Raw genomic sequence first — 9,114 nt, 5'->3', positions numbered from 1 at the left:
CCTAGTCCATCTGGCCTTAGGTTATTTATCTATGGACCTGGGGAACAGTGACCCTAATTGAGCAGTCTACTCTGAACAGCTATTGACAGAAAGCACTCTTGAAATAGCCTAGGGACTTAGAAGAGGCAAGTAGGCCATACACAGAAGGTGTAAATACAGGGAAGGTAAATAGCACCCTCCTTCACAGAACTGAGGGACAGGGTTTTAGTCTAACTTCCTAGGGTTTAAGGAACGTAAGTGCTCTTAAGATGCTAGAATCTTTCCTCGTACCCATCAGGTTATTGGCCTTAAGACCAAGTCCAAAAAAAGAAAAGGTTTTTAGTTTTTAAGTATTGTTATTGGCAAAGACAAGTGTTAGATACCTTCCTGAACAAGGAATACTGGCAATTCACAAAGCTGAACAAAAAATTTAGAGGGCAAGTTCCTGTCTGCCAAGAGAGAAGCCATTTCCAGTCATCAAGGACCACTTGAGCTTGGTAACAATGGTAAAATAGTTATGGCAAAAAATCAACTTTGCAGTGATGAAAGAGCCTCAAAGAAAATACTCATACAGTCATCCCTAAACCATTTTACTCCAGTTTTATACCACTGGCTTCAACAAAATTACTTGTATTGCTCCTGTCAGTCAGCAGATGCTTCAGGGTCATTCTTTGCTAGCTTTGTTTAGAACAAACAAACAAAAAAAGGAGATGGAAAAGCCCTTCTCTCCCCTTTCCCAGTCTTCTCAGTAGTTCCATGGACTAGCACCATGACCCAGGGCCTCTCAACATTGCTCTGAGGATCACTGCCCTGTCCAAGCACTTCCTTCAGGTTTATTTTTTTGGTGGCATCCCAAGCCAGGTAGCATGCCTGGTCCAAGTTGGGTTCAGAGGTGCTGGAACTTTAGCAAGACGATTAGTTTCACAGAACTAGCGCTATTCAAAATCACTTCAAGTGGGCGTGAGATTCTGGCACCCTAGACAAAGCCTTGGTGAGATTTGCTTCCCTTTGCCCATTCAGTTACAGCTTACTTTGGCATTCTCTTTTTCACATTAAGCACCTAAGTGACCTTTATCTATTGAATTAAGATAAAGCTAGTGTATGTAGCCTTTGTGCAACTGTGACTGTTCCTTGTGGTTGATGCCTTTCTTGGTTTTCCTTCCTTGGAGGCTGCGGTTGTGCCCGGGGCATCCAGCCCTGTCCAAGGTAGCCTCTTGTGCAGCACAAAACCATCAGCTGACAACCGGAGAGGTGTGAAGAGGTTGCGATTGTGATGGCAACAGGCCCAAGTCAGGAGTGTTTGGAGAAAATGGAGCCCTATTTAACCTTCCCTGGTTTTGCTTGACTTAGCTCTAGCAAGTGAAGACTGAGATGACAGGTATGTTTACTGTAGAAGAGAAAAAGGTGTGCCAATCTGTTGGTAGGATACAAAGAGCTGCACAGTCGTGCTGCGCAGCCACCCTGGAAGGTGTCTGGGGGTGAAAGCTGGGCTGAAGCACGTAGGCCTGGAGAAGAGAGCATCACAGCAGGCCTGGCTTAGGGACTGAAGAGTTTAGGGGGAGAGCAAAAGGGGTGCTCTCCACAGAGAGCTCGATGCAGTTGGGCCATCTGCCCCAGTTGCAATGACTGGGAAGTAGCACCGCATGCCCCGGTGCGATCAGCCTCTCTGATTTCTACTTGTAACTTTCCATTCCCGAATGCCACGAGCTTTCTCCGTCTCACCTGCTGCTACCTTTTGGTCCAGCTGGCTTGACTGTCCTCCAAAGCACCTGCTTGCGTTGCACAACGCATTGACTCAGAACAACAAACAAATGAACAACCACCCTGGGGCAGCCCAAGCCAAATTCAGCTATTTCTTGCCCTCAGAACCCTGTGTTTCTTGTGCCTTCTTCCATGTACCTTTTATCTGCGGATGCTTGCTAGTAAGATGGTTGTAGGTTTTTGCTTATGTCCTGTACAGATAGTTTTGCTAATGCCTGTGATGTCTGACTTGTTTCAGTCCCTTTTAATTCTCACTCTTTGGTTATAACAAGGCTTATGCACTTGCCCATGTATCTTTGACTATAGGCAGCAGCCTTCTGCTCTTCCCGCTGCCTTTTTGCCACTTGGTTCCAGGTGAGGTAGGTTTGCCCTCAGTCCTTGATCCTGCACAAACAATTCCTGACAGCAGTCTGGGAGAAGAAACAACCACTTTCTATACTTTTTGAACAGCTCGTGCTGCCTAATAATGAATGCCAAGAGCTGGGACAGGCTACTATTGTTAAGTGTTACGGCTTAACAGAAAGGGAAAGAAAGGGCCAAGTCTGAGCTGTCTCTTAGTGCTCCATCCCTGGCACACACAGACTGCGCAGGGGGGTTAGAGGGAATGGTTTTGTTCCCAGTAAACTCTAACACGTCTGAAAGAGCAGAATGTGTCTAGAGGCCCAAGTTACTAGATTTGTGCTCAGTCCAAGGATCTGGATGAGACCAGATTGTCCTGGGCCTATAGAGAGTGTGGAAACAGCGCACAAATGCCTGCTCTGCTCAGTCTGCACTCACTGCCATGGGAGTAAAACTCTGCAGCTGAGGTCTGTTGCCTCTTCTGGCTCAGTTTGGAGTTTTCCCCCCCTGCTTCTGGCCTCTTCAGTGCTGCGAAGGAAACAACAGCTTTATTTCCATGGAACATCCTGCGAGCTGTGTAGAAGGAAGATGTCTAGAAATGAAAATAAATGATGTAGATGTGGAGTGGTTACAAGTCTTGCTGATACCCATGGTTCCTCTCGCTGCATTTATTCTAACTCATACTGTGCACTGAGCCTGGAGAGGGGAGAGCTCTGCACAAGTCAGGATTTGGCCCAACCATCTGAAGCAAACTTTCCCACCAGACCTGGCCTAAGCTGACCCACCCTAATGTAGCATGCTACAGACAAGGGATTGAAGCAGTCACGGTGTAAAAGCAAGCTTGGTTCTGTACTAATCTGTTGTAAGACAAGCTGCTGGTTAAATCTTTCAGCATCTGCATCATGAATGAGAATTAAACAGCTGCGTTGAGACTTTGATCTGCCTCCTTTCTAGCTTATCCAACCTGCATCAGCCATGAGATGGGACTCAACAAAATACCTTTCACCACCTGCTGTCACATACCCCAGAACAAGCAGGCCTTGAGATTTCAACAGCAAGCAACTTATTAAAGCTTGTCTGTGCCTTAATATTAGGAACACATGAAAATAGCTGCCTCCATCACATCCAGCCGTAATCCATTCACGCTGTTCTCTTTCTACCAGACATGGAAAGAGGTATGTTATTAAACTCACCACATCGTTTCTGATTCAGAAATGAGGTCTGGCTTAAAAAATTTCCCAGAAATAGAAATTGCAGGTGTATCCCCATAACATAACTGCAAACACTGGTGAGGGGGGGCTCAGCTATGCAGCATTTCTCTGAGCCTCCCAACCCTGAAAACGTTGCTAATCAGCAGTGTCACCAGGCTGCAGAGAAGAGGGCGCGCAACCAGAGAGCCGGCATCCCCCGTCTGCCGCTACTGGGCTCCAGATCCGTCGGTAAGCGCTTTCATGAAGCGGGGACCTCTGTGGATGGTCTCGCTCATGCTCAACCTCAGCAACGCCTGCAAAAGGATGCAGGATCAAATTCGAATGACTGGTCGGATGGCTTCTCTAGCATTACAGTGCTGCAGAGAAAGTAGTGGTAGACAGGTCAGCTGGCACGTGGACGTGAAGACATCGTGTGTAGCCCAGGAGATCTGTACCTACATCCTCTCTAAATCTCAAGGCTTGTTCGTGCTTGGAAAGAATAAACCCAAGGCTACAGGGAACACTGAAACAGCGTGAGATGCTGCTCCATCTCAGGGTGAGAATCGTCCCACTAAACAGAGCCAGGAGCTGACACACCGGTGAATCCCAGTTCCAGGAGCGCTCCCCAGCAACTGGGAACACGTGAAACATTGGCCATATGCAAATATCTTGATGTTAGAGCAGTGTTGTGAGGGTTGAAGCAGCTCACAAAACAGCTCAGACATAATAGCACTCGCTCCTGCTCGCACAACAGGAAGCACTTTGCAGAGCTGCACAGCTTGTTCATCAAAACTTTGGCTCCCTGGAAGTACTGTAGCCAACAGAGGGCTCCCATGACCTTTATTTGCAGGGCATAAGCACTGGGAAGACAAGGAAATTCGGTGCAAAGATTGTATGGATTCAAAAGGAAGGCTTGGTAGGTGACGATATGAAAACCATTGCCCAATGTCAGGAGAATCAAAGGAAACGACTGGTATCTGTGCAGAGCTCCTGCCGAGCCAGAGGAAGTGGGAGAACTAAATGGAGAGGGCTTAAATTCAGAATAGCCCTATATTTTAGCTGCTCCTTTGACCTCAGCGCTGAGAGGCTTTATACATGCGCTCAGCATTACACACCTCTGAATTTTGGTCCTCTCACAGCAGACGCAAGGCATCTTCTTGCGCTACTCAAACTTGATTTGGGTCCTCGGAGCGGCTCGCGCTTGGGGCAGGGTCCACACCAACAAGGGCACAGTCCCGGGGCGAGACGGGCAGAGCAGGTCCGGTGACGGTAACCACGGCCGGCCGGCAGCCCAGATTGCCAGGCGAGCCGTGGAGCCGAGCCAGGGCCAACGGGGTCCACGGCCAGCGTCAGGAAAGCCCCATGGCCTTTGAAAGACTGACACGCACTAAATTATAGCCCAGTTAAAATTACTTCCATACATCTGTCCCCATTCTGCAGTTCTGCAGATGTCCACATTTTGCCATGTCCACGTTTTGCAGAAGCAGCAGCAGTATGGCTAAAATCCCATTAATGTCTGATTTTAACCATCTTTTTTCTTAGCAATACACACTTACTCTGAAAAAATCACTTTCGTGGAAAGAACAGAAAGCAATTTTGAAGCAACACGAAAGGAATGAGGGAGAACTGTCTTCTCGAGAGTCCTTGCCTGGCTGCAACCTTCTGAAGATTAGTTTGTTTGTTCATAGAAATATTACTGGATATGTAGCTCAGTACAATTAACCACTTGGAGATGGCTAAAACCACTTTTTTTTTTTTTTTTTTTTACCCCAAAATAGACTTCTCAGACTTATCAAATATCAATTCCTCAACCACAGCCTCAGGTGGTAGCATGGCCCCTCAATAGCACCCGGAAAATGCTTGCTGGGCTCGTTTGCGTCAAACCATTTCACCAGGTAGCTCAGTCCTGAGAGCAAACCCCAGCGTTTTTGTATCCTTTCTTTCTCCTGGCTCCTGCTTTTTCGTCTCTGTGCATGCAGCCGGAGACGCCAGGTTTCCCTGAGCTTGTGCCCCGAGATACGGGACCTGCTCCAAAGCACACAAAAGCTTTTCAGCCAAGTTTGGACCCCGACTTTATCTCTGGATTGTTCAGGGATTAGCCTGGAAATATTACTATTAATTAAATTGGCTTCTAGTGACCCAACCGTTGACAATATTGTCTGCAGTAGCAAAACAAGGAAAACAAACACTTTCAGACAAATCCCCAAATGACATTAAGTAGCTTAGGGTGTAAATCCAGATTAGCAGTCTTTGCCAAGGGACGCATCTTTCCCAACGCCGTTTCCTACCTCCAGGGCCATCCTGCACCTTCTCAAGGACTCTAGAAGCTTATTTTCAACCAAAGTGATCTCCTGGGGAGAGTTTTCTTCTGTTTTTTTGAGATAGGATAGCTGATTTTTTTGCAGTCTCCCCCTAGTTAGAGCACTGAGCCCCTCTAGTTATGGCCCGGGAATAATTTGACCGACGTTAAGGCTCAGGAAGCGAGCCTGATGGTTTCTGGTGTTTCCAGATTTCTCAAGACCCACCGGTCTATCCTGCCGGGCCAACGGACCGTGTTCCTGCAGCCCAGGTGCTACAGTGTCACCACCACAACCAGCCGCAATATTTTGGTCCCAAGAGTCAGCTTCCATCCCCAGGAGTCCCTCAACTCAAATCACCGTTTTAAGTCACAATTACGGCAGGTCGCCCCTGCCCCGTTAAAGAAAACCGGTGTTGCCGGCACACTGCCAACACTTCCCGGAAGGGTGCCGGTGTGAACGCGGCCGTCCCCGACCTCGGGGCGCTCCCGTGCATCCTGCAAACAGCACCTTTCCTGAGCCAGTTTCCGTCCCCCAGCTTTGATGGGGGTCCCAGCAAATTCCTTCCCAACACCGTTCATCAGTTTTTTAATTATGGCTGCACCTTTGCCCTTCTCTTTGCAGCAAGCCCGAGCCATCCAGTTGATGATACCCCTTGTGGTCTTGACGTGCCACCTTCAACAGTTCTGCTAGCTCTGTTTGTTTTTTTTAATTTATATAACAAATTGCATAATAGAAAGCACACCCCCTCCTTCACGACAGCCATGGCTCTGTAGCCCGAAGCAGGCAGCAGAGGACACGCCACCGGCTTTGAGAAAATTGCCTCCGTTTTATTGCTTCTAGGAGGAGCAGGAGGAAGAGTCGTCCCACTGTTGCTACGGCGGAGAAAGCCTCTTCCCTGCGTGCGGCTGAGCAGGGAAGCAAACGCGTTCCACGAATGGAGGAGAAGGAGGAAAAGGGGCATTGGCATCTTGTCTAAGTAAATACGCCCTAGCTGGGAAGGTGAGGCCATGTGACGGCTGCCAGCGCCGAAGGAGGAGCACAGCTTGCTGCTTTGCGTATAAAAGCAACACTTGCACGAGGCCCCAAAACCACTTGGCTGGTGCGAACCAAGAACTGAATGCAGCACAAGCGGCCGCTGCCACCATGAAGTTGACACTTGTCTTTCTGCTGGTGGCCCTGGCGTCCTACAGCTGCTCTCGTAAGTATGACTTCCAGCCGCCGCAACCCTCCTGCCAACCCGCGAAACACTTCAGACTTGAAATACGAAGCAGCATTTGCCCCCCGCAGCCATGCGAGCATCACGAGTCTTGCGACGTTTTGTGTATTCTGGGGCTGAGCTGCTAGCTGCGGTCTGCCTGCGCTGGGCTCCACACGTAGGTAACCTCTCGAGTGTTAATAGCCCGAAGCAGTAGCAGTTTGCTCACTTTTAGCTAGTTAGCAGCTTGTTTTGTAGACAGCCTCGTTTATGCCTTGTAGCGCAAGGGAGGAACTCACTGAAGCGCAGAGAAGCGATTACACGCACGGGGTGTAAGTCAGGTCATTGCCAAAGCGTACCCACGGTTACATGCCACCGCGTCTACGGCCCCGGAGGACAGATGTTGCTGATCTGTGGATTTTCAAGCCATAAAGTTACACATCTTTCCCCTGGACACTAATTGCGTCCACCAGGATATCACCATCCTAAAGAAATACATTTCACCCACGTACGTCAGGTCTGGAGAAACAGCCGCCGCACTACGTGCGGCGGCTGTAATTGTCACCCGTTCATACCTGTTCTCATTTTCCTCCTTCCAGCATCTGCTGCTTGTGAAACTCTGCTCGACTTTGCGGAGGCCCTTCTCTATGCCCCGGAAGACCAATACCTGCAGTACCTTTATCGCTTGTCCCTTGATTCCCCTCCACTAACAAGAGTTTCCCTTGAGCTCAAATCATGCGCAGAAGCTCTCTCACCGGAACAGAAGGAGGCAAAACTAGCCATGGTGGTAATTGGATCCTTTTTGTTCATGTTTTTGTTCCTTTGTTTCTCTCGAAGCTGCCTTAAGCCTATAAACCCTTCAGTATTATTTTAATTTATCATCTAGTAGCTTAATACAGGAGAAAGTAATTTTGAAAGCACACCTGCTTGATTTCCATCCGTCTCTCACGGGAACTCGACGTTGTGACCGCTGAACCGGTGAGAGGGCTGTGCGGGGCCTTCGCTGTCCCAGCTAAAAGCCAGGAAGGGCTCGGTGCCTCCAGTGACCCCCCCTTCCCCATTGCACCATGTGTGCTCCCCCCGGGAGGGAAACCAAGCCCCAGACCCCAGGGGAGGCACCGCTGAAGAAGACTGAGGGCAGGGGACTTTTGAGAGGACGGCGAAGAAGGAAGCCTCAACTTGAAGCTTAGAGTAGGTTTGTTGCGATCCCACGCAACAGGTTTGGGAGCTCTCTGCCTTTTTGCGAAGTGCCGCGTGCTTTCCCGCCGTTTCCTTCTTCCGCCGCTGTCAGCGGTGCAGGACACGGCATTGCTCCCCATCCCCGCATCACAACAACCCTTGTTTTCCAAGAGGAAAGGGTAAGGCACCTTCCCGACAGGACGAAAAGAGAAGGTTTTGATGCTCTCTCTCCCTCGCCCTGCCTACACTTCCTCCGCATCAAGGAAGGCATTAAAAACTCATCAAGAATATGCCTCTCCCATCTGGAAAGATGATGTGGAGAGAGGTCTAGCACGAACCTCAAGGCCCAGCAGCAACGACTCATTGTGCAGTTAGAAAGTAATTTTTCTTTTCTGCAGCCAAAAGGTGTAGGTCTCATGCCTCTGAAGCTGCAGAGATGATCTACCTGGCAGCTGAGTGGAAATGCTCTGATTCCCACAGACCCTCAGACAATTTTATCAATACCAAATTCCTTCTACTTCTATTATTGTACCTTGTGTTATCTCTCTATTCACTGTTCTTACTCTTTTACAGGGAAATATAATACAATACTGTGAAAAGCAAGAATAGTCCCAGGACCTTTCTTGGTGATGACTCCAGATGCTGACTGATCCTGAATGATCCATTTTCACTCCTTTCTCCTTTTTTTTGGCCAAGAACTTTCACCCTCTTCCTGAATAGAGGATTGTGTTAGCTAGAATCCGCAACCCTGTTTTCAAATCCCTTAAGCTTCCCATTACAATAAAATAAAAGCAATGAATACCTGTGTTTGTGAACCTCCTTTTTTAAAGTGTCGAATTTGACAATTGGCTTCGAGAACATCCTACCCAGCTGCCTAAGTTGTGTGAGACATCTGTATTTTCACATCTACAGCTATGAGGTGAAAAAGCGCAATCTCACTGCAGCTGTCCTTCAATTATACTAAATTATGCACAATTAAGGGAACACACGGGTCACTCCTCAAGAGAAATCTGACGGCTTATTACAAGGCGAAAGCAAACTACTTAGTGCTTTCTTAAATCAGTTAGAGTACGAGAAAACATGGTTGGTAATATTAAGAGATAGAACTGCTTCCGTGCGGAATAAGAACATATTTAAAGCAAGAAATCCATGTAGGTTGAGCGCAGTGCCT

General features: G+C 48.3%; 1 long non-coding RNA gene across 1 annotated transcript; it reads left to right on the top strand.

The window, feature by feature from the left end:
* The first annotated feature begins 6,355 nt into the window (after positions 1-6,355).
* Positions 6,356-8,746, top strand: LOC135328666 (uncharacterized). The gene is made up of 3 exons (XR_010389626.1): positions 6,356-6,767; positions 7,364-7,551; positions 8,517-8,746. It is a non-coding gene; the product is annotated as an uncharacterized LOC135328666 (long non-coding RNA).
* Positions 8,747-9,114: the final 368 nt, after the last annotated feature.

This window comes from Dromaius novaehollandiae, chromosome 5 (genome assembly GCF_036370855.1).
Source record: "Dromaius novaehollandiae isolate bDroNov1 chromosome 5, bDroNov1.hap1, whole genome shotgun sequence".
Classification (NCBI taxonomy): Eukaryota; Metazoa; Chordata; class Aves; order Casuariiformes; family Dromaiidae; genus Dromaius; species Dromaius novaehollandiae.
This window is presented reverse-complemented; position numbering and strand designations above follow the sequence as displayed.